Here is a 25845-nt window from a genome sequence, read left to right as displayed (position 1 = left end):
CAGTGCTTAGTACAGTGCCTGGCACATAGTAAGTGCTTACCAAATACCATAATAATAATAATAATTTTCTAGTAGTGGCAGTATTTGTTGAGTGCCTAGTTAGAGTGGTGCACTGTACTAGGTTCTTGGAAAACACAGAATGAAGCAGTGACACTTTCCCTGCTCACGAGGAACTGATGTTCTAAAGTGGGGGAAATAGACATAAAAAATATTTACAACTTCAGTGGTCAAAATAAAGAATCGTGTGCACATAAATACATGAATGCTGAGGATTGATCAATCAGTGGTATGTATGCAGAGCACTGTAATGAAGCACCTGGGAGAGTACAATATAACAGAGTTAGTACACAACTTCCCTACCCACAAGGAGCTTACAGTCTAGAGAGCTGTAATGCAGTATTGTTGAGCAGGCAAATGGGGAGAATTCACAGACACATACACACACACACACACACACACATTCAGGCTTGGGGGGAAATTCATTTATATGCTTTCTATAAATTTATAATTTATTCATATAAATCCGTCTCCCCATCTAAACTGTAAGCTCCTTATTGGCAGGGAACTGTCTACATACTCTTTAATATTGTAATCTCTCAAGTATTTATTCATTCATTCATTCAATTGTATGTATTGAGCACTTACTATGTGCAAAGTACTGTACTAAGCGCTTGGGAAAGTACAATACAGCAATAAACAGACACATTCCCTGCCCAGAAAAGCTTGCAGTTTAGAGGGGGAAATAAATATTAATTTAAATAAATAAATTACAGATATTTCGTAAGTGCTGTGGGGCTGTGAGGAGGGAAAAATAAAAGGAGCAAGTCAGGTGCTTAGTACAGTGCTTTGCACATGGTAAGTGCTCAATAACTTAGTACAGTGCTCTGCACACAGTAAGCGCTCAATAAATACGATTGAATGAACTGTACGTATTTATTACTCAATGTATTTATTTTACTTGTACATATTTATTCTATCTCTTTTATTTTGTTATTATGTTTTGTTTTGTTGTCCATCTCCCCCTTCTAGACTGTGAGCCTGCTGCTGGGTAGGGACCGTTTCTCTATGTTGCCAACTTGGACTTCCAAGCACTTAGTACAATGCTCTGCACACAGTAAGCGCTCAATAAATATGATGGAATGAATTGTACATATTTAATACTCTATGTATTTATTTATTTTACTTATACATATTTATTCTATTTCTTTTATTTTGTTATTATGTTTTGTTTTGTTGTCCGTCTCCCCCTTCTAGACTGTGAACCCGCTGCTGGGTAGGGACCGTCTCTCTATGTTGCCAACTTGGACTTCCCAAGCGCTTAGTACAGTGCTCTGCACACAGTAAGCGCTCAATAAATACGATTGAATGAATAAATGAATGAATAACTATGATTGCTTGAGTGATGGGGCTGAAAGGCTATTTGACCCACCATTATAAATTTCTTTTCTCAAGTTCTTGAAATCTGGGGATTACAGTTGTAAAATAGCTTCCCTTTTCTCAAGTTCCTGATATCCAGGGATTACAACTATAAATATCTTTTCTTTTCTCAAGTTCCTGATATCCAGGGATTACAATGCTGCAGCCTGATGAAGGGAACTGCTGGCCCCAAGGCCTGACAGGTAAGTCTTACCGAAGCAAGCAATGAGGCGGCAGCAAGTGGCTTCTGGACTCCGTGGCAGAGGTCCCGAGCCCTCCGTCTGTCCGTCTGTCCCCCACCCGTCCCCACCACACCCTCCGAGAGCTCCAGTGGGCTTCTTTTGCTCCCTGATCCCAAGGACAACTTGCCAGAGCCTAATCAGCCCTCAGTGTAGCCAAGAAAGGCAAATGCAGTTAGCGGTCTGGGCCACAGACCCACCCATAGCTCATCTCTTTCCCAAGGGGCTAAAAAGGGGCTGGGCTGGGCTGGGCTAGGGGAGCCAAGAAGATTTCCAGAGCTAGCCTGTCAGTCTAGACTATAGGTTCACCCTATCTGTTTCTCCCAGGTGGCTTTGGAAGTATTGATCAATGCGTTGCCGTGAGGTGTCGTTTCTGAAAGGCGCTCTTAGCTGAACTTGACTGAGAAAGGGCTTCTCAGCAGGGACGTCTGTCTGTCGGCTCTTGCTCCATTTTTGTGGATCCCTTTGCTCCTGCTCCATTTTCTCGGCTCGTTGTCTCAAGGCCCAGAAATTGTGCTGAGAAGCCACGCGGGCTCTGGAGTCCCTCTAGGGACTGCAGGACCTACATAACCTGCCCTCCAGCACCTTTTTGTTTCTAGGTCGATTTGCAGAGGACTCCCTGCCCCTCTTCCTCCTCTGCCTCCTCCAAAGGAAACGGGTCTTTTGGGTGGGAAATGTAACCCTCTCAAGCTTCAACTCCATCTGTCCTTTCTGCAACTTTCCACTCCTGTTCTCCTCAGTGCTCCCCCCACCAACCGTCATGCACTGGCATTTGTCTCAGGGTCTTCTCCCGGGTGGGAGAAGAGGGGTTTTCCAAACCATTGATCAATCAGGCATATTTCTGAAGAGCTTCTTCTGTGCAGAGCACTGTACTGAGCGCTTGGGAGAGTCGAATACAATGGAGTTGGTAGACCCGATCCTGCCCTCAAAGAGTTTACGGTCTAGAAGGATTTCGCTGTCTGAGAGTTACTTTTGGCACATCCCTTTGGCAAAACTCTAGTTGAGACCCTTTTTCCACAACCCCTGAATTTGATCTTTGCCTATTATGCCTGGAAATCATCAGGATCTACAAGCTCTTGTAGGGCTTGCCTTAATTCCTTCTAATACAAAGTGGGAAACCAGAATTCCATTCCTCCAAATGATCCTGAGTACCACTATTAGGGTCAGAATTCTGGACTAGATAGACATATGACAGTAGCAGTAATAGTATATATGAGCAGCCTCTTGGTGCAGTGCACTGTTCCAGACCCTGGAAAAGTATTAAATGTATAATGTGACATATCCCCTGCCCACAAGCCCTCTGTAACCTGGGAGTCAAACATAAAAATATTTTAACTAGAGTGGTCAAAATAAATAATTCAATAAACGGATAATCAAAAGTGCTGAACATCAGGCTGACCTCCCTGCCTCCAGCCTTTCCTTTCTCTAGTCCACACTTCACTCCGTTGCCTGGATTGCTTTTCTAAAAAAATCATTCTACGCATACCTTCCCAATCCTCAAAAACCTCCAATGGTTTTCCATCCATCTCCACATCAAACAGAAACTTCTCGCCCTCATCTTTAAGGCACTCAATCAGCTCCCCCCCCGCCACACACCTAATCTCATTCTTCTCCCATCATGACCCAGCCTCTATTGCGAATCTACTTACTGTGCCTAGATCTCATCTCTTTCTCACTTTCACCCCCTTCCTCCCTCCTTCCCTGTAGCATTCATTCATTCAATCGTATTTATTGAGCGCTTACTGTGTGCAGAGTGCTGTACTAAGCGCTTGGGAAGTACAAGTTGGCAACATAAGGGAGTGTAGCATGAGACACTCCCTTTTTCCCTTCATCCTTGACATCACTCTCTCCATTTTCAAAGTCATACTAAAATCAACTCTTCTCCAGGAAGCCTTTCCTGACTAATCTCTCATCTCACCTGATTCTCCTATCCTTCTGATTCGCTTCTGTCCTTGTGTCCATGCCCCCTGAACACTTTGATACACCACCCAACAGCACTTACTAACATATCCTTAGTCTCTGTTACTTCCCCTATTAGTAATTTATTATGATGTCTGCCTCCCCCACTAGATTGTTAGCTCCTTCAGGGCAGAGAATGAGTCTATCAACTCTACTGAACTCTCCCAAGTGCTTACTATAGTGCTCTGCACACAGTAATTGCTCAGTGAATACCACTGATTGATCAATAAGTTCATAAATGCTAGACTTGGCTGATGGATTTATACAACTTAGCATGCTAGGAAATTAATTGAGGAAGGTGAGATTTTTTTAAGAGGGGTCTGAACGTGAGGGAGATGGACTGTCAGCTTTGGGAAGGAGGGAGGGAGTTCCAAGCTAGAGGGAACAGCAAGAACAATGGGACGGAGGCAGGGGAGAGGAGAGCGAAGTGTGCAGTTAGAAGGTTGGCTTGGAGGGACAAAGAGAACAAGATGGGGGATAGCAAGTGAAGAGAACAGATAGGCAAGGTGGGGTGAGTTGGTAGAGAGAATTAAAGACGACTGTGAAGAACCGATGGCAATTCTTTATCCCTCTACTTTCCTCAACTAGTGGAGCTATTTTGCACTTCTCCTTTGGGAGCTTCTTCAGAGGAAGTGGTTCCCATCCCCTCTGAGATTAGTTTTCTTCAGCTTCCTGTAGTTTGCCTTCTACCTCTTCTATTCCCTGGACAGTTGGTGCCATTAGAAGCCTGTCGTCTTGATCTATGTCATTTCAGAAGTCATTGCCCACATAGGTGAGGTTTGAAAGGAGAGGAGACGTGAGAGTCAACACTGCCTGGACATTGGAGTTTCAGATTCACAAGCCGGTACTCTCTTTCCCACCAGAGAATGATCATTCTTGGATTCAGGGAGGCACACCATTGTGCCCTCAACCGGAAAGAAAGGGTTAGAAACTGGGGACTCAGGAAACCTTACCGAAAGGGAGAATTAACTCCTGAGCTGACAGCAGACATCAGCTGCTTGGTAATGGGAATGGCTGCCCTTCATCTCAGCTTGGATATTTATTTTTATTTGTTAAGCCCTTACTGTGTGTCAAGCTCTGTTTGACACCCTGGGCTAGCTACAACTTAATCAAGTAAGGCAGATTCCCTGTTCCACATGGGACTCACGGTCTAAGCAGGAGGAAGAACAGCCATTGAATCCCCATTTTATAGATGAGGAAACTGAGGCACACAGAAGTTAAGTGACTTGCCCAAGATCACCCAGCAAGCAAGTGGCAGAAATGGGATTAGAACCCAGTTCATCTGACACCCAGCACCATGCTCTTTCCTCCAGGCCATTCTGTTCCTCTTCTTGTCTGGTTGGGTACCTGCTGCTGGACACTTGACACTGAACTTCTTGTCCCTGTGCTTGGATCACAGTATGTGCCCCCGTCAGTATAGCAGACCTGTCTTCAGGCTTGAAACTGTTCCTCCCATCTTAGCAGGTTAAACTGTGTACAGCTGTAACATGGCTGCTTTCTCATAGGATCCTCCTGTCTACAGGCCAAAAGCCTGACAGCTATTCCCTGTAGCTTCTCCTACGATCTGGGCCCCATCCAATATGGATCTCTCACCCTATTTCTGTCTATTATTCCTGGAGCAGGTGGGACTGGAGAAGAGATGGACTGGCGAGACCCAGATGTCAGGAACCCCACTAATCATACCGCTAAACTGGTTAAACATTTCCTTTCTTGCTCCGGGGTCCAGGCAGTCAAGTTCCATTACTGCCCATCTAGGGTGACGGAGGATGCCCGGTTGGCATTATGTCTCTCCACTTTGCAATGGATTGAAAGCACTGGATGATTTAGAAAAAGGCCTAGGATTTCTCAGTAGCTAGGGTTATGCAACTGAGAAGCAGCTGGGAGCAGCAGTATCAGTCACTCAATCCATCATATTTCTTGAGCGCTAACTGTGTGGAGAGCACTGTACTAAACGCTTGGGAGAGTACAATATAACAGAGCTGTTAGAAGCATTCGCCGTCCCAATTGCCAATCTCTTGGGAGTTTACAGAGCATCTGAGGAGGGGTAGAGAGAATAAAGTGTTAGTGTGGAAGGTCACAGCAGAAGATTCCAAATTGCCTGCATGCTAGGGTAAAGATTGGCAACCTTTTCTGAGACAGCTCAAGGAGCACTGCAGCAAAAGCCAGGTGGGATGTGGGGAATGGGGTCAGGGAGAGAGGGGAGGGCTAGGACGGAGGCAAATCAGGGCCAGCTGCTACCTCCAGACGGTGTGAGGTGGCTCCGATGGCAGTGGCATTCCAGGCAGGAGGTCTTGGTCACACATGCCAGGGGTTGCCGCCTACTCTGCCGTAGGGCCTGATGTCTGCTGAGGAAGAGAATTTCTGAGCCTGATGTGGCAGAACAATGAGATTACAGCGGTTGTTATCCCGGAAGAGTCGATTGAGCACAGAGAGTAAAGAGGAGTTGGGTTTCCAGGACCTGAGTGACGTACCAAACACCCCAGGCTGAGGATCCATTCCATCTGGTGGAGGCCAGCGTATATTTTCCAGGTTCCTGAAAGTGGATGAGGAAGAGAGAGTGATTAGACTTGAAGCACGCGAAACCACTGTGAGAATAAGAGAATGTGTTCACTAGAGCTCCATCAGGCTTCACCTGACACCAGAAAATGAGGTCCGTCCCACTTCCAGAGTTTCTCTGGGTTGCAGGGGATGTGTGGAGCCCAACAGGGAGCAAGGAACAGCAAGGTCTGCAATGGGCACCATAGGGCATTCACTTAATAACAGCAGCTGAGATCCAGGGCGGAACGTGGGGGTGGGAAAGGTGGCAGGGGCTGGGTTATCAGAGTGCTTGTTTATCACGGTTGGAGGAATTGAATGCCTGGACTGGTGATTGTGTTCCGATCAATCAATCAGTTGTATTTATCGAGCGCTTACTGTGTGCAGAGCACTGTACTAAGCACCTGGGAGAATACAACAGAGTTGCTAGACAAGTTCCCCGTCCCAAACCAGAAGCAGGGTGACCTAGTGGATAGAGCACAGGCCTGGGGTCAGAAGGATCTGTGTTCTAAACCCAGCTCCACCCCTTATCTGCTGTGTGACCTTGGACAAGTCACTTCACTTTCCTGTGCCTCAGTTACCTTATCTGTAAAATGAGGACTGAGACTTTGAGTCCCATATGAGACATGGACTATGTCCAACCTTCTATCTATCCCAGAGCTTAGAATAGTGCCTGGCACATAGTAAGCACCTAAGAAATACCTTTAAAAAAACAAACAAATAAACAAAAATGATCTTATCGTCTAGAAGGGGTCCTGGAGGTTTCCCCATCCATGTACCTTTCAGGTGGGAAATGGAAGGCGGCATGTGAGCCCATTTCTAGACTGTGAGCCCGTTGTTGGGTAGGGACCATCTCCATATGCTGCCGACTTGTACTTCCCAAGCGCTTAGTACAGTGCTTTGCACACAGTAAGCGCTCAATAAATATGATTGAATGAATGAATGACTGTGAAAATGAGATCTTTTGATTGGTGTTAGGTCATACTGGATCATTTCTGTGCTTGTTAATGTGGCAACCAAAGGAGGTTGGGAACCCTGGTTCTGAGAAGAGAGAGTAACCAAGATGATGAAGGGAGTGGAAGAGCTTCCAGATTGGATCGGAAGCTCCCTGAGGGCAGAGATCCCTTTCCTAACTCTACGGTACTCTCTCAAATGTTTACTACAAAGCTCCGCACAGAGAAAGGGCTCAAATGCTATTGATTGGTTGAGGAAAATAAACCAAAAAGATTAGGACACCTCTGTCTGGAAAGAGAAAGTCTTGGAATGGCCATGATGGAAGTTTGCAAAATCACAGTTTGCAAAATCACAAAGGGTGTGCTGAGGGTGAACTTTGAAATTGCTTTTTTGTGTTCATTTTTTTAATGGTATTTAAGTGCTTACTCTGTGCCAGGCATTGTACTAAACACTGAGATAGATACAAGATAATCAGGTTGAACACAGTTTCTGTCCCACATAGGGCTCACAGTCTTAATCTACGTTTTACAGATGTGGTAACTCAGGCACAGAGAAGTTGAATGACTTGCCCAGGGTCAAACTGCAGACAGTTGGCAGAGCTGGGATTAGAACCCAGGTCCTTCTGAAGCCCAGGCCTGTGCTCTATCCACTAGACCACGCTGCTTCGTTCCCTGACTGACTCCTCATTTCCCCACCCTGTCTGCCCTTCTGCATTGCCTGCCCAATTGGGTCTGTACCCCTTAAACATCTTCACACTCACCTAAACCTCCACAGCACTTAGCACAGTAGCATCTGCCTCCCTTACTAGATTGAGGACAGAGATAGCTTCTACCAACTCTATTCTGTAATACCCTCCCGAGAGCTTAGTAATAATAATAATAGTTAAGTGCTTACTATGTGCCAAGCACTGTTCTAAGGGCTGGGGCAGATACAAGGTAATCAGGTTGTCCCATGTGGGGCTCACAGTCTTAATCCCCACTTTACAGATGAGGTAACTGAGCCATAGAGAAGTGACTTGCCCAAAGTCACTCAGCTGATAAGTGGCCAAGCTGGGATTAGAACCCTCGATGTCTGACTCCCAAGCCTGTGCTTTTTCCACTAAGCCACGCTGCTTCCCTCTGCATAAAGTAAACACTACGTACATGCCATTGATTGATTTTTTTTCCCTCCTAATCCTCCACGGAATAGATGGCACCGTCTAGGTAAGTGTCTGTAAATTAAATGCAAGTCGCAGGCAAATTCTAGGTGTTCTAAATTGGGAAAATCGTAATGGGGATCCCGGCCAGTAAGACTGGATGCTCAGGTACAGATAAGGTTGCAGCTTCCCCGAAACCCGGCGCCTGACGGGATACCACGCACGGAACGGGGAGAAAGGTGTCTCTTCAAAGCCCCACGTAGCATGATTCCGCTTACGGGGTTGGCAGGCCTGAGTCACAATGTGGCAGAGCCTAACTGGAGGAGCATCCTCCTGGCCCGAGGCCAGACCTGAGCTCCTGACCTAATCCGTGAGTGGGCTCAGTGCCTTCCAGACTCCAGGGAAGCACCACGAACTGGAAGCAGATGGGTGCGGAGAGTGAGGGAAGTGTAGGTCTAGTGCATGAGAGCCAGCTGCCGCGCAGGCCCCTCAGCTATCGGCTCTGTTTGCTGTGACTGTTGAAGTGCAGCCCTAGCCGCCGCGTGCCGGATTAGGTTAGTGCCGCCTGATCCTCCCAGGCAGTTTCATTTTTGCCTCGTCCTGTAACCAGAGCAGGGAAAGAAGGCGGCCCGGAGATTGCATATTCACCTGGTGAGTAGCAGTCCTGAGGCTATTATCCCAGAACCACGCAAATCCTCCTTACCCCAATAGTTATCGCCTTGCTTCTAGAATTTGCTGCTCTGGCCGGATTCCAACTCGGATAACAACGCCCGACGGTCTTCTCTCGAGTTTTGCCTCGTTTCCTGCCCCTAACTCTGGAGTCTCTGTTTTGATGTGTTCCTACCCCGTCCAGGGGTGGCTGCATTTTGGCATTGAAAGGAGCGATGGGAAGGTACGATCCCCACTTTGCTCACTCTTCTCCCCCGCTGCCATGTTTCCAAGCAGCTGCTACTGCCCGGATAAATAGCAGCGGCACCTTGGAATGACGTTACGGTTACAGTTTTGAGAAACAACTCCCTCCTACCGGTTTATATTTCATTAATTCACTCATTCATTCAATTGTATTTATTGAGGGCTTACTGTATGCAGAGCACTGTGCTAAGCGCTTGGGAAGTACAAGTCGGCAACATATAGAGACGGTCCCAACCCAACAACGGGCTCACAGTCTAGAAGGGGGAGATAGATAAAACAAAACATGAAGACAGGTGTCAAAACGGTCGGAATAAATAATGAGATATTTCTCAATCTACTCCCTTCCCTGGTGGTAAATCCTCCACTCCTCTTAGCCGAGTAGTCGCACCGGATCAGTAAGTCAGGGGGTTGGGACTGACATTTGTGCCTCTTCGCCCTCACCGAGGAGTTATTGTTGGTTGTTACAGACCAATTGTTGGTCTGCGTGACTCTCGGGCCCCACTTCCCATCGGCATGTGTTGTCTCATTTGAATCACTTAGTTGGTTTGCACCTCAGTTTACCCCTCAATGGGATGAACCAAAGAGAAGGATTATGAGGCCCAGTTAATCAGTGTATGCAAAGTGTTTGCGATGTGCAGCTTAAGGCTGTTCTACCGTGGCAGGTCACGTTCCTTCTGTACAATTCAAAGGCCTGCAGTAGGAAAGTCAGCAAATGCCGAAGCTGAGTGACTTGTCCTACATTGCATGGCAGCCTTTTTTATAGGTCTGTAATATAAATAAATGTTCCTTTAAGTGCTTGCTTCATACATCTGCAGCTCCTGAAGTGGGGACAGAGGCTAGCTGGTGTCTCTCTTCCTGAGGTATGGACTGTAGGCCCTCATACAAGCAGCATTCAGAGAAGCAGCATGGCTCAGTGGAAAGGCTCCCCCTCCCTCCTCTCCTCTGCCTTACCTCCTTCCCCTCCCCACAGCACCTGTATATATGTTTGTACATATTTATTACTCTATTTTACCTGTACATATTTACTATTCTATTTATTTTATTTTGTTAATATGTTTTGTTTTGTTGTCTGTCTCCCCATTCTAGACTGTGAGCCTGCTGTTGGGTAGGGACTGTCTCTATATGTTGCTAACTTGTACTTCCCAAGCACTTAGTACAGTGCTCTGCACACAGTAAGTGCTCAATAAATACGATTTAATGAATGAATGAATGACCGTCTCTACATGTTGCCAACTAGTACTTCCCAAGCATTTAGCACGGTGCTCTGCACACAGTAAGGCGATGTAAGGTACAAGAAAAGCATGCAAGTTCAACGGTGCTGGTTATGGGGGCCAGAGATCAGATCTGGGAATATGGACCACTAGCCGGCAGGCCGCTTCACCCACCCTTCTTTCTTGCAGAGCCAGAGAGTGTATCACTCAAATACAGGACAATTATGAGCTCACCTCCTCCAAGAGGCCTTCCCAGACTGAACCCTCTTTTTCCTCTCCTTCTCCCCACCCCCCCACCCTACCTCCTTCCCCTCCCCACAGCACTTGTATATATGTTTGTACAGATTTACTGCTCTATTTTACTTGTACATATTTACTATTCTATTTATTTTGTTAATGATGTGTATCTAGCTTTAATTCTATTTATTCTGATGACTTGACACCTGTCCACATGTTTTGTTTTGTTGTCTGTCTCCCCCTTCTAGACTGTGAGCCGTTGTTGGGTAGGGACTGTCTCTAGATGTTGCCAACTTGTACTTCCCAACCGCTTAGTACAGTGCTCTGCACACAGTAAGCACTCAATAAATACAATTGACTGAATGAATGAATGAAATCCCTTCCTGGTGGTATCAAGACAATAATAATAATGATAATAATCGTATTTGTTAAACACACTACGCGCCAGGCACTGTTCTAAGCACTTTGGCAGGTACAAGATGATGGGGTTGGATACAGTCCTGGTCTCACACAGGCTTCACTGTCTTAGTCCCCATTTTACAGACAAGGGAACTGAGGAACAGAGAAGTTAAGTGACTTGCCCAAGATCACACAGCAGACAAGTGGTGGAACCGGGATTAGAACCCATGACCTTTCGACTCCCAGGCCTGTGCTGTATCTACTAGACCACTCTGCTTCTCCAAGACAAAGACCTATTTGCCTTCCTTTCTGAGTTGCTTCCTCACTTGGGTCTTTACCCTGTGAGCACTTTGTTATTTACCCCACAGCACTTTATGTAACATATCCTTATAGTCTGTCACTTGCCCGATCTGTAATTTATTTTTATGGCTGTCTTCCCCACTAGATTGATTGTGAACTCCTTCAGGGCAGGGATCATGTCTACCACCTCTAGTATACTGTGCTCTCCCAAGCACTCAAGAAGAGTGCCCTGCATACAGCAAGTGCTCAGTAAATACCATCGATGGATTTTATTGATTTGAACTAAAGGGCAACCAGGCTCTAGGAGATGCCTGATAAGTCAAATCTTGGAGTTATTTCTGAATCTCAAAGGCAGCAACAATTTTTTGAAAGCGACAGCATGCCTACTCCAAATGGTCCGGTTTCCAGGACAAAATCTTAAGCTTTTTAAAAATGAAGCAGAATGAATCCAAACCATTTATTCTCTTTTAATCTTAATTTATTCAAAATGTCTCACGGTGTCGAAGGACTCTAGAACAGTGGTTTTTAACAAGGGATGCTTCATCATTCATGGTATTTTGCAGAGTATATCAAATGGGATTTAGGCCCAGCTCCTTAGATAAACCACTGTAGCACTGACCTTACTAAGGGAGAATGAGTGTATTCTGCTTGCTTATAATAATAATAATAATAATAATAATAATGGCATTTATTAAGCGCTTACTATGTGCCAAGCACTGTTGTAAGCACTGAGGTGGATACAAGGTGATCAAGTGGTCCCGGGCTCACCGTCTTAATCCCCATTTTACAGATGAGGTAACTGAGGCACAGAGAAGTTAAGTGACTTGCCCAAAGTCACACAGCTGACAAGCAGCAGAGCCAGGATTCGAACCCATGACCTCTGACTCCCAAGCCTGGGCTTTTTCTACTGAGATGACTATTTCAACAACTACTGGATCTGTTTAACATAATCAATATAGTATCTGTTGAACACTCACTCTGTGCAGATCACTGTACCAAGCCCTTGGGAGCATACCATGGAGCTAGTAGACAGGATCCCTGCCCTCATGGAGTTTATAATCTAACAGAGAGACAGAAACTATTACAGGTAGGGGGAAGTAACAGAGTTTAAAAGGGATCTACATAAATTTAGGGTGGTAGGAAAGAGTACCTGAGGACCAGAGTGTTTAGGGGATGAAGACTCAAGCACGTAGGTGATGCAGTTGGGATGGAGATGGGGAGGGGAGGGGAGGGAGAAATAGTGTGGGGAGATCAGAGATTAATCAGGGAAGGCCTCCTGAAAGAGATGGGATTTCAGGATTTAGAAGATGGGAAGAGTGGTGGTCTGTCAGATATGATGGAGGGAAGGGATGTGGAGGGGGATTCCAGACCAGAGGAAGGGGGTGGGCTAGGGGTTAGTGGTGAGACAGATGAGATTGAGGTACAATGAGTTGGTTGCCATTAGAGGAACAAAGCGTGAGGGCTAGGTTGTCATGGGAGAAAGACATGAAAATCGTTCACTGGAAAGTTTTAGTTTCCGTTCTGTGTCTTTCTGGTGTCCTGTTCTTCCCCACCCCAACTGAGAACTTCTGGAGATAGAAGATGGTGTTCTACTACCCCCAAGAAGTGTTTGGCTCCTCAATAAAGCTGAGAAGCAGTGCTTGAGGAAAGTTTTAGGAAAAAAAAAACATTTTAGAATGATAGGTTCATTCTCTTTCCTAGGGGGAAATTAACAACAACAAAAAAACCCCTTCAGCTCTTCAATTTCAACAAACTTTGCCTTTGGAAAGAAATGCTGCTGTCTCAAGTTATAAGAAACTTTAAGCATTATGTTGCACTTGTAGGCTTCGTGAAAATGAAACTATGCTGTTAGTGATGCTTTGTGAGGATCCTAGCTGAGTGGTTTTGGTTTTTGGCTTATTTCTTTGGTCTTTCTTATCATAATGATTATTACTTTTACTTATGTTCTTTTAAAAATCATCTGAGGAACTGAAAGGTGAAAGTTTTAGGATTACAGAATAAAAACTGCAAATGTGTGAACCTCCTAGGCAAGATACCCACGCCGTATTGTGACTCTGGCCCGCTGAACATTTTCATTGCATTGTCCCCTCTGTTTTACTGGTCAGTAGTTTGTGTTCACTGTGGACTCACCGTTCAGGAGCTTAACCTGAGGATTTCCAGTTTGCAATTTAGAAACAGAATTCTATTAGGGCTAATGTTCACCCTAAAAAAAGAAAACATTTATCAAGAGCTGTTGGATCCATGAAGATCTGATATATACGGTCCTTGTGGTGAGGGATTGTGTCTCCCAACCCTATTAGACTGTAGTCTTCCATGCACTCAGCACAGTGCCCTGCACACAGTAAGTGCTCAATAAATACCACTGATTGATTGATTGATAATCAATCCTTAATGAAGTCTCTGATAGACCAGAGGGGTTTCCATGGCTTTTGTGGGATTTCTCAGGTTCTCTCTCTCACTCTCAATACCAAGAGCTCGCTTCACTTCTGCTTCTAGTCTTTCAGTCAGTCATTCCGCTTCTAGTCTAGTCATTCAGACTCTGTACTTGCTGAGTTACTGTCCTGAGCAGTTAGAATATGTGTTCAAGAATAGACCTCATTCCTGCTTTCAAGGGGTTTATAAGCTAATGGAGGAGACTGACAAAAAATATGTTCCAATAGATGCCATAATTTTAAGAATGGGTTGATGAGGAAGAGGGGTTCATGGATTATGCAGACAAATGGGAAAAAGTGTGGGGTTAATCAAAGGAATTAATTAAATTAATGATGGCATTTGTTAAGCACTTGCTATGTGTGAAGCCCTGTTCTAAGTGCTGGGGAAATACAGGGTGATCAGGTTGTCCCACGTGGGGTTCACAGACTTAATCCCCATTTTACAGATGAGGCCCAGAGAAGTGAAGTGACTTGCCCAAAGTCACACAGCTACCAAGCGGTGGAGCCGGGATTAGAACCCATGACCTCTGGCTCCCAAGCCCATGCTCTTTCCACTGAGCCACGCTGCTTCCCGCATCCTGGAGGGGCTCGCTGTGGGCAGGGAGTATGTCTACCAACTCTTTTGGATAACGCACGGGCCTGGGGGGTCAGAAGGTCATGGGTTCTAATCCCAGCTCTGCCACTTGTCTGCTGTGCGACCTTGGGCAAGTCACTTCATTTTTCTGTGCCTCAGTTACCTCAACTGTAAAATGGGGATAAAGACTGGGAGCCCCATATGGGACAGGGACTGTGTCCAACCTGATTTCCTTGTGTCCACTTCAGTGCTTAGTACAGTGCCTGGCACATAGTAAGGGCTTAACAAATACCACAATTATTATTACTCTCCTGTTCACTTAGTACGGTGCTCTGCACAAGGTAAGCGCTAAATAAATACCATTAATTTACAATTTAAAAGATCGTTCCCTGTCATTCTTGACTGATTAAACAATAGTATTTTCTGAGCATTCACAGTGTGTAGAACACTGTGCTAAACACTTGGGAGTGTACATTAGAGGTAGAAGGACAGATCCCTGTCTGCAATCTAGCAATCCAGCCCGGGGACAAAATCATTTATAAATAGGAGTAAGAAGTGCTCCTATATAAGTAAATAAGAGTATTTAAGCACTTAATGCCACAATTGTATGTAAATTGATGAGGACCAAAGTGCAATTGGGAGATTGTGAGGGCAGAAATGACTAAGGTGGTGTAAGATGAGAGAAGAGAGTCTGGAACCTGAGGAGAAAAAAAATGTTTGTGGGGGTCAGGATACTTTCTTCCAAATCTGAGAAGAGGCTGTCTTCAGATCTTTGTCAGAGAATAATTATGGTATTGATTAATTGCTTACTATGTGTCAAGCCCTGTTATAAACGCTGGGGTAGATGCAAAAGATCTGCTCAGACCCAGCTCCTGCCCTACGTGGGGCTTGCAGTCTAAGTAGGAGGGAGAACAGGTATTGAATCCCCATTTTGCAGATGAGGTAACTGAGGCCCAGAGAAGTTAAGTGACTTGCCCAAGGTCATACAGTTAGCAAGGGGCAGAGCTGGGTTAAGAACCCAGGTCCTCTGGCTCCCAGACCTGAGCTCTTTCCACTAGACTACTCTGCTCCAAAGGAAAAAGGCGGTGGAAATCAGATGACCCTTGAAAGAAGGGATGTCCTATAAAGGGACGGCTCACAGTACAAAACAGACTAGGTGAAGGTTCGCAGTTCTGGAAGATTTTTATCGTAACAGAATTGGACAACTACTTTATCCACTAATGGTATTTGTTTATGATATTTGTTAAGTGCTTACTAAGTGCCAGGCGCTATTCTAAGTGCTGTTGTGCCGAGAATCAGCGAGTGAGACCCAGGTAGAAATTTAGAAGTGGATTTTATTAGCGCGCGGCTGCAAGGGGCCAGGGACCCAGATCAAGCAGCCCCGATCCCATTCTCACTGCGTCTTTTATTCAGTTACAGCAACATGGGAGGGAGCATTTAGGAATTTCAGGAATCCAATTAGGACCAACAGGATGCTGTAAATTCTCTGTTTTTACTGCCTTGTAAAGGTTGTTGTTATCTGCCATATGGCCTTGCATAGATAGGTGTGTAAATTCTGTTATCTTCTGTTGTCACTGTCTTGTCAGGATGTCATCTGACCTAGGACCTTACATAGATAAGTGTTACTTGTTTAATGGCCTTGAAGGCATCTGTTGCAGACAATACAAAAAGGAGTTGTTCTCTTAGCCTGCACAAAATGGAGTCAGTCATGTCAAGTCTGCTAGTGGACAACAGGGATGGCTTTTGTCAGGCAGGTCAGGGTGGGGGAGGCCTTGGTTAGGCAGGTTTTGTGGCGGGAAGTTTTTGCGGGCATTCTTCTTCCGTGAAGAAGGGTGTACAAAGGGATGGGAGGAAGGGATGTGAAAACAAAAATGGATATCAGACAAACCCGATCACAACATTCCCCACTTCTTATGGACAGAGTGTCAAACCCTTGACACGTTTGTGGCGACATCGTCATACCGGCCAACGGGCTCAGTTTGTAGGGATTGATAGTGGAGATCCCTAATGAGGAGCAGCTTAACCGAGTTGATGCGGGACTTAACAAATTCTAGGAGGCGATTCACTAAGCAGGGTCCGACGAGCAGGGCAACTACGAGGAGAAACAAGGGGCCAGCTAGGGCAGACACAAGCGTGGTTAACCACGGGGATGTCTGGAAAAGACTCTGGTACCAGGTTTCGGCCCCTTCACGCTCCCTTTGCCTGTCTGCTAAATTTTTCCTCACCCGAGAGAGGCTCTCCTGAACAACTCCAGAGTTATTCGCATAAAAGCAGCAGGCCTCTCCCAGGGCGGCACAGAGGCCACCCTGTCTCAGAAACAATAAGTCCAAACCCCTCCGGTTCTGGAGGACCATCTCCGCTAGGGAGTCAACCTGTCACTCCAGAGTGGAAATGGAGTGCTCAAGGTGGGTGAGGTCAATATCCACCTGGGTGCGGAGTTCTCTGTAGCTAGCCTCCCCCCGCACCAGTGCGGTAGTGCCCAGGGCGGCAGACCCCGCTAAACCCAACCCCACTAGAATGGGGATGAACAGCGGGGCAGCCCGCTTATGACAGAGGGACCAATCCTCCCGCAGGGAAAAGTGGTCCCACCCATCAGCACCAGGCAACAAGGACACTCTGGGGACGATGGAGACTAGCACACAGAGAGGGCCACTGGGGTGAGCAAGGAAAACTCGGGCTGAAACACATCGAGTGATTCCGTTCAAACACACCCACCAGGTGCCCGGTGGGGCAGGGAAGTAAGCAGAACCGGAGGAGGACCGGACCATCACATTGAGGGAGCAGACAGGCGAGTATGGGGAGGCATGGAGGTTCGTGTTATCCGAGATTAAGCAAACCCTAGAGCCCTGGACATCCCCAAGAGTCAACCCTGGCTGGTCCCATTCACAGTTGTCAGAATCGGAGGTGGTAGACACAGGGTTATTGATAGCCACTCCAACATAGTATGGAGGCTGGGCATATATGCATAGCCAACAGCTTAGGCCCAGGTCCGGTCGAGTGGAGTTGATCACCCCCTAAACGGCCTGTAAGAGGCCCATGACTGAAGGATGAGGGGGTTTCTGGCTGGAGGACCCCCCTTCACCTGGCTCTGGAGAGATAATTTCCCCGGCGGGTGTCTGAGGGGGTGGGACAGCAAAGGACGGGGCCCAAGGACTAGGGAGGATTTTGGGGGGCAGAGCTGATTTCCCAAGGGGGCCGATTGGCAAGTAGAACGTTACGGGGGATTGCTTAGCAATGGTAAAGATAATCCGAGGGTCCACCCAGGCCCTATTTCTGCCATCTAATCTCATGCCCCACGAATGGGGAGTATTCCAGAACCTACTCTCAGGGTCACGAAGGGTGAGAAACAAGGTTGTGGATACGGGGGTTGGGTCCTTTTGGATAGTCAAGTGCGGATCCATCCCCACGCGGCCTTCTTTGGCCCCACAAGCCTCCCCGCGGAACGAGGATACTACAATGGCGGTCACACAGGCACATTTCGGGCAGAAATGGGACGACCTATCCAGGCACCTGGCATCCCAGCCATCTGTAAGGAACCCCGGGCACATTCTTACTTCAGAAAACGGATTACTACAAGGGGAAGCGCCTCCGATCGAGGTGGGGAAGAGGGAGCATAAATCCAACCGGAAATACCGGCCATCATTCAAACCTTGGTTATGGGTCCATGTACCATCTTCTGCATAGAATGTCCAGAGTACCTGATCCCCCTTTTTCATCGTCCAGGTGTTTTTGGGTTTTGGGGCATGAGGGTTGAATGACATCGAGGGAGAGGGGGTCATTAGGGAGGTGAGGAGGAGGAAATGCGGGAGAGTCTTAGCTTTAAGGGGTCAGCCTGTGCCTCCACCTTCCATGTCGGGGCCGCAGCAGGTTTCACTCGACTGTGATGGAGCCAGACAGGAACAGAGTCAACCTTGATGGCTGTTGGCGTGGTCAGGATGACGGTGTAAGGGCCCTTCCACTTAGGCTCCAAGCCGGAGGCGGTGATTTTCTTGACCAGGACCGAGTCCCCAGGTTGGAAGGCGTGTGCGGGTGCAGAGGTGGGAACTGGCAGGGCGTTTCGGACAGATTTCAGGAGTGTTCCCTGTGTTTTCTGGAGACCCTGCCGGAACTTAATCAAGGAAGAATTAGTAGCGTCCGCCCTGAGTTCCTCCCTGATTAGAGGGAGGATTGGCGGGGGTCTACCAAACAGAGACCCGACTTATTGGGGGTACATCGGCTTCGGAGTAGGGCCAGTGGGAGGAGCATGACCCAATTTTCCTGAGTTTCAAGGACCAGTTTGGTAAGGAATTCCTTAAGAGTTCGGTTGGTCCTTTCTACCTGACCTGAACTCTGTGGTTGATAGGCACAGTGTAATTTCCATTCTATTCCTAAGGCTTTGGCTATGCCTTGGGACACTTTGGCTATGAATGCTGGACCATTTTCAGACCCGAGTCCCAGTGGGAGACCAAATCGTGGGAGAAGTTCATTTAGAATCTTTTTCACCACTACCATGGCTGTTTCGTGTTTAACTGGGAAAGCTTCTACCCACCCTTAAAAGTGTCAACAAATACCAGGAGGTATCGATAGCCTGCCGCGGGGGGTTTCACCTCTGTAAAGTCTACCTCCCAGTTTTCTCCTGGCTGCAATCCCGGCAATCTGACTCCTGAGGGAGCAGCCTTCCCCTGCTTCGCATTTACCTGCGCACATGTTCCACAACGGATGGTTATGCTAGCTAAGGGGCTGTCCAAGTGTGGGATAAAGTACCCATCTCTCAACAACAAGCCCATCTTTCGTGCCCCCAGATGGGTGATCTGGTGTAGCCACGTGATCCATTCTCTCCCTACTGCCTCAGGGACAAAAATTCTTCCCTCTGGAAGGCCCCACCATCCTGACCCGTCTCTAGTCCCCCGTTTTTGTTTTGCGAAGGAATCATCCGAGGGGGAGTAGTGAGGGGCCGGTGTATCATTAGGGTCAAAAACAGGGCATAAGGGGGCAACGCCGGGAGGGGACTTTGCCGCCTCTCGGGCAGCCTCATCCGCCGCCTGATTGCCAGTGGCCTTGGGTGAGTCCCCGTGCTGGTGCCCGGGGCGATGGATGCTGGCCACCCGGGCCGGCATCCAGACTGCGTCTAGTAAAAACAAAATCTCCTTATTTTTAATGGTTTTTCCCGCCGAGGTTAAGAGCCCTCCCAACAAGTTTACCCCGGCTTCGGGTATGATTAGGAATTTTTCCGAGAAGTTTGACCCTAGGTATTCTAGTTCTAAGGTCTCTGTAACAGGTACTGGGAAGTTCTCCCTCTGCACCCCCGAGATCCTAATGATTTCCCTCTCGATTCTGGCCCCGATCGGCAGTCTGGTTAGAGACGATCGGGTAGCGCCCGGGCCTATCAAAGATATAACATTGTTAATCTTGTTTTTCTCTGCCCACCTTCAAATTTGTCAAGGGCTCAGGGTGGGCTTGTTCTATGGGCTCCTGATCCCCCTAGTCTTCCCCCTCCACGAAGGAATTACTAAAATTATCTCCTGTCCCTTCTCTTTCTCCTTCACACACACTACTCTAACCTTCATACACATACAATTTCCTTCAGAGGCAATCTCTCCACCCCTAATTCCCCCCTTATGGGACACCTGCTTCGCAGGGTGTAGATGCCTGACCAGACAATTTCCTTCAACTGCAATTTTTTCACCTTCCCTTTTCCTTCATGTACCTAGAACTCTTTTCTTTTTCCCGCTGAGGACACTCTCTTTTCATATGCCCCTGCCGGCCGCAGGTGTAACAAGTCATGATCAACTTTGCCACCATCTGCACGATTTATATCATAATCTTTCTTTGCTTTTCCTGTTGTTTTGGAGTCTGCAACATCACTTTGGTGTGCCGGTTTTTCTCTTTTTTCCCCCTCTATCTTTCTTCTCATCTATTTCCTTCAGCACAAATTTACCCACCGACGGCCGCCAGACTGCGGCATACACAAATTCCCCATCATTCCGGGGTTCCCTCATAATTACATAGATGTTCAATTCTTGGCAAACCCAGTCCTCGGAGGATCCGTACTTTGGCCAGAAGACGTTCCCTCTGAGGTGGGCGCCAGCCCAAGTTAGGCAGTAATATGTAATTATTTAATAATAATTTTTATAATTAATTTCTTCTCTTTTCTCTTATACTTTGAAAGTTCATCAGACTGCCTTCCGGAATTTCCGGGAGGGACTTCCCACCACTCGGTTTTGACTGAGATTTTTCCTTTTCCCACCTTCGTTTCCTCAAGTCAAACAGACACTCCCGTCACTTTCTAATATCTAGAGAACTTTAACCGTGCACTAACCACGGTACTAAGCGCTTATGGAAACACGTACAACGATAAGTAACCTCCCCCGTCCATATTTTGGAGGTCCATCCCAATACTCGAATCTGGGTACCTTTAATGGGGCCTATGCCACTCGACTCTCTCTGAGAGTCCAGGGCGGGCTCTCAAACTGCGGGATGTCCCGAAGGGCGCCCGGGTTACAAGGAGGGGGAAGATCATCCTCCTAGGACTCCTGGAGGACTTTTTTGGGGGGGTGTCCCTGGAAGGGGGCCCTTTTTTAGGTTGGGCAAAAAGAACTCGGATGCCCCTTTTCAGGGAGCAGTTTTTCAACCAGGGAGGGGGGTGGGTAATGAGGTCCAGCCAAACGTCAATATAGGGGAACTGATCGGGGTGGCCAGGGGTCCCAGTCACAATTCTCCAAACCTTGTTTACAATTTGCTTATCAAAACTACCCTGAGGGAGCCACCCCACCCCGAAGGTGGGCCACTCATTCATGCAAAATAGAATGAGCTTCTGTTTCTTTAGGGTAATCCCATAATCATACCCATCCCGGTATCCTTTTTTAAAGTGGCTGAGCATACAGTTCAAAGGCGTTTCTGGCGTGCTGGCTGAACCTCCCATTCATACAACACAGAGACACAAACAAACAACAACCTGGAGGCGAACACATCCTTCCAGTAGACATTGGAGAAGTTGCCCTGAAGATATTCGTCCCCGATCCAGGTGGAAACCTGCCTGGCAGTCTGTGAGCGTGGAGGTTTCAGACAGAGGATCGTAAAACAGAATTTCCTAAAGGCAACGCTTCCACATATAGAACAGTTTCACAGACAACCGCGGAACCAGAACCAGAACCAGAATCGGGCAGAGACCCAACGTCTTGGGGTGCCCGGGGAATCGAGGCGCAAAGCGCTAACTGCCGCGTCCGGCACTCGTTCCCTCCAGAAAACAGAAACCAGGTTACCTCCGGAAGTAGTTGATCGTTGCCGATCCCAGGATCCACCAGGCCGAAATGAGGATCAGTCGGCGTCAGGGGACAGTTGAGACCTCTCAGCCTTGAGTTCCGGGGCCCTGGAACGTCTCAGGGGCCGGCCCCCCTAGAAGTCAGAGCAGAATGGTCTCCTTCCCCCGAGGCCGAGGTCCTCCCAGGTTGGGTCTCCACGGTGACACGGGACACCGTGCAATCTCGCTGGGGCCTCCAAATGTTGTGCCGAGAATCAGCGAGTGAGACCCAGGTAGAAATTTAGAAGTGGATTTTATTAGCGCGCGGCTGCAAGGGGCCAGGGACCCAGATCAAGCAGCCCCGATCCCATTCTCACTGCGTCTTTTATTCAGTTACAGCAACATGGGAGGGAGCATTTAGGAATTTCAGGAATCCAATTAGGACCAACAGGATGCTGTAAATTCTCTGTTTTTACTGCCTTGTAAAGGTTGTTGTTATCTGCCATATGGCCTTGCATAGATAGGTGTGTAAATTCTGTTATCTTCTGTTGTCACTGTCTTGTCAGGATGTCATCTGACCTAGGACCTTACATAGATAAGTGTTACTTGTTTAATGGCCTTGAAGGCATCTGTTGCAGACAATACAAAAAGGAGTTGTTCTCTTAGCCTGCACAAAATGGAGTCAGTCATGTCAAGTCTGCTAGTGGACAACAGGGATGGCTTTTGTCAGGCAGGTCAGGGTGGGGGAGGCCTTGGTTAGGCAGGTTTTGTGGCGGGAAGTTTTTGCGGGCATTCTTCTTCCGTGAAGAAGGGTGTACAAAGGGATGGGAGGAAGGGATGTGAAAACAAAAATGGATATCAGACAAACCCGATCACAACAGTGCTAGGGTATATACAAGGTAATCGGGATGGACACAGTCCATGTCCCACACGGGCTCACACTCTTAATCCTGATAATGATGATGATAATAATAATAATGGTGTTTGTTAAGCACTCACTATGTGCCAAGCACAGTAGTAAGCGCCAGGGTGGAACAAACAAATTGGGTTGGACACAGTCCCTGTCCCGCAAGGGGTTCAGAGTCTTAATCCCCATTTTACAGAAGAGGTATTTGAGTCACAGAGAAGTTAAATGACTTGCCCAAGGCCACACAGCAGACAAGTGGTGGAGCCAGGATGGAATGCCCTCCCTCCACACATCCTCCAAGCTCGCTCTCTTCCTCCCTTCAAAGCCCTACTGAGAGCTCACCTCTTCCAAGAGGCCTTCCCAGACTGAGCCCCCTTTTTCCTCTCCTCCTCCCCACCCCCCGCCCTACCTCCTTCCCTTCCCCACAGCACCTGTATATATGTTTGTACAGATTTATTACTCTGTTTTACTTGTACATATTTACTATTCTATTTATTTTGTTAATGGTGTGCATCTAGCTTAATTTCTATTGTTCTGATGACTTGACACCTGTCCACATGTTTTGTTTTGTTGTCTGTCTTCCCCTTCTAGACTGTGAGCCCGTTGTTGGGTAGGGACCGACTCTGTTGCCAGCTTGTAGTTCCCAAGCGCTTAGTACAGTGCTCTGCACACAGTAAGTGCTCAATAAATATGATTGAATGAATGAACCCATAACCTTCTCATAGCATAGGCCTGTGCTCTATCTGCTATTTTGCAGCTGAGGTAATTGAGGCACAGATAAGTGAAGTGACTTGCCTGAGGTCACACAGCAGACAAGTGGCAGAGCTGTCCTCCCCACTCCCAGGCCCATGCTCTATCCACTAAGTCTGTAATTTATTGATTTGTATTGATGTCTGTCATCAAGCAGTGTGGCTCAGTGGAAAGAGCCCGGGCTTTGGAGTCAGAGGTCACAGGTTCAAATCCCGGCTCCGCCAATTGTCAGCTGTGTGACTTTGGGCAAGTCACTTAACTTCTCTGTGCCTCAGTTACCTCATCTGTAAAATGGGGATGAAGACTGTGAGCCCCACGTGGGACAAGCTGGTCACCTTGTTATCCCCCCAGCACTTAGAACAGTGCTTTGCACATAGTAAGCGCTTAACAAATACCATCATCATCATCATCATCATCATCATCATCATCCCCCCTCTGGGCTGCAAGCTCGTTGTGGGCAGAGAATGTGTCCAGTGTTGTATTGTACTCTCCCAAGCGCTTAGTACAGTGCTCTGCACACAGTAAGTGCTCAATAAATATGATTGAGTGAATGAATACTTCTCCTTGGGTGTGCCTTGGGAAGATCTTCTAAAAGGAACAGTTCCATCCTCTGAAACTGTGGTCTGGGGGGAGGATTCAGGGTGCCCCTGAGTCTTCAGGACAGGCCTTGAAGCATGAGGCTGTGATGTGATGTGTACTAGCCAAATCTGATTCTCTGACACCATAATCCCTTCACCTCTGATCTTTGAGGGCAGGGATCATGTCTAGTCAGCCAGTCAGTTGTATTTATTGAGCACTTACTGTGTGCAGAGCGCTCTACTAAGCACTTGGGAGAGGACAACATAACAGACACATTTCCTGCTCTCAGCGAGCTTACAGTGTAGCAGAGGAGACAGACATGGATATAAATAAATAAATTACAGATATATACATATCATCATCATCATCAATTGTATTTATTGAGCGCTTACTGTGTGCAGAGCACTGTACTAAGCGCTTGGGAAGTACAAGTTGGCAACATATAGAGACAGTCCCTACCCAACAGTGGGCTCACAGTCTAAAAGGGGGAGACAGAGAACAAAACCAAACATACTAACAAAATAAAATAAATAGAATAGATATGTACAAGTAAAATAAATAAATAAATATAATATATTAAATAATTATATTAAGTATTATATTAAATAATATAAATAAATATAACATATATACATATGTGCTGTGGGGTTGGAGTGTCTACCAACCCTACTGTATTGTACTCTCTCGAGAGCTTAGTACAGTGCTCTGCACCCAATAAGCACTCAAAAAAAAAAATTGGTTGATGGATTTCTGTTCCCCTACCTATAAAATGGAACTAAATTAAGGGACTAACTTTCCTGCATGTGGCAGGGAGGAGGATTAGCAACAGGGAGTCTGAAAATGGGAAAGGTTACCAAATGAACGTTCTTTTACCCTATTTAACCCCTCATCCTATTGAACCCGAACAACAGGGTCTTTAAAAATAGACTTTTTAATTTTCTTTTGGTTTTCGTTTGCACTGACCACGTCGCCGGCCGGGCACGTTAAAGGCTCAAAGCCATCTGCTGGAATGAGAGTGGTTCAGTCTCCACCAAGCTGTGGGAACATCAAGCCAGTGTCTGTACTTGGTTGACACATGGAATGCTGAAATCGGGACGATGGCGGGACTATGGTGTAGAGTGTGGTTTTGTGGGATGAACCGCGGCCTGGTGATGCCACGGTCTGACTTCGGGGTGTCACTCCCTTATGGTAGGCAAGTCATTTAACTACTCTGCTCCCCTGCACTCCGCAGTGAGGATTCTGATACTTATCTTAGAAGTTTTCCAGTAAATATGATAATAACAATGATGGTATTTATTATAAATGTCTGTCTCCCCTTCTAGGCTGGAAGCTCATTATGGGCTCGTAACATGCCTGCTAATTTGCACACAGTAAGCCCTCAATAAATACGACTGAATGAATTTTTTGGTATAATAATAGTAATAATAGTAATTATGGTATTTGTTAAGCTCTTACTATGTGTCAAGCACTGTTCTTGGTAATCAGGTTGTCCCACGTGGGGCTCACAGTTTTAATTCTCATTTTACAGATGCGGTAACTGAGGCCCAGAGAAGTTAATAGACTTGCCAGAGGTCGCACAGCAGACGGGTGGTGGAGTCAGGATTAGAACCCACATCCTTTGATTCCCAAGCCGTGCCTTTTCCACTAAGCTACACTGCTTTGTATTCCACCATCACTGCTTTGTATTCTTCCTTCACTTAGAACAATGCCCTGCATACAGTAAGTGCTCAGTAAATACCACTGATTGATTGTTTGGTATGGGCCCAGGTGGAAGAGGGAAGGGAAGGAATCTCTCCCCCAGGCTGTCGTTTTTTGGAACATTGTAACTTTGCCTAGAAAGTAGACTGTGGTTTATAGAACGGGCACTTTGAGGATGGGAAACTGGAGGTGGCAGCAGCGATTGGAGCCAAGCTGCTGTTTTATTTTTTTGTTTTTAATGGCATTTATTAAGCGCTTTCTATGTGCAAAGCATTCATTCATTCATTCAATCGTATTTATTGAGCGCTTACTGTGTGCAGAGCACTGTACTAAGCGCTTGGGAAGTACAAGTTGGCAACATATAGAGACGGTTCCTACCCAAAAGCAGG

The 25845-nt window shown here is 46.9% G+C and overlaps 1 long non-coding RNA gene across 1 annotated transcript; it reads left to right on the top strand.

Annotated features, from left to right (window-relative positions):
- Positions 1-8650: 8650 nt before the first annotated feature.
- Positions 8651-25324, top strand: LOC119919849. The gene is made up of 3 exons (XR_005447727.1): positions 8651-8889; positions 8968-9130; positions 25287-25324. It is a non-coding gene; the product is annotated as an uncharacterized LOC119919849 (long non-coding RNA).
- The last annotated feature ends 521 nt before the right edge of the window (positions 25325-25845 follow it).

This window comes from Tachyglossus aculeatus, chromosome X1, assembly GCF_015852505.1.
Source record: "Tachyglossus aculeatus isolate mTacAcu1 chromosome X1, mTacAcu1.pri, whole genome shotgun sequence".
NCBI lineage: Eukaryota > Metazoa > Chordata > Mammalia > Monotremata > Tachyglossidae > Tachyglossus > Tachyglossus aculeatus.
The sequence above is the reverse complement of the archived record's forward strand: the minus strand, read 5'-3'. Positions and strand labels throughout refer to the sequence as shown.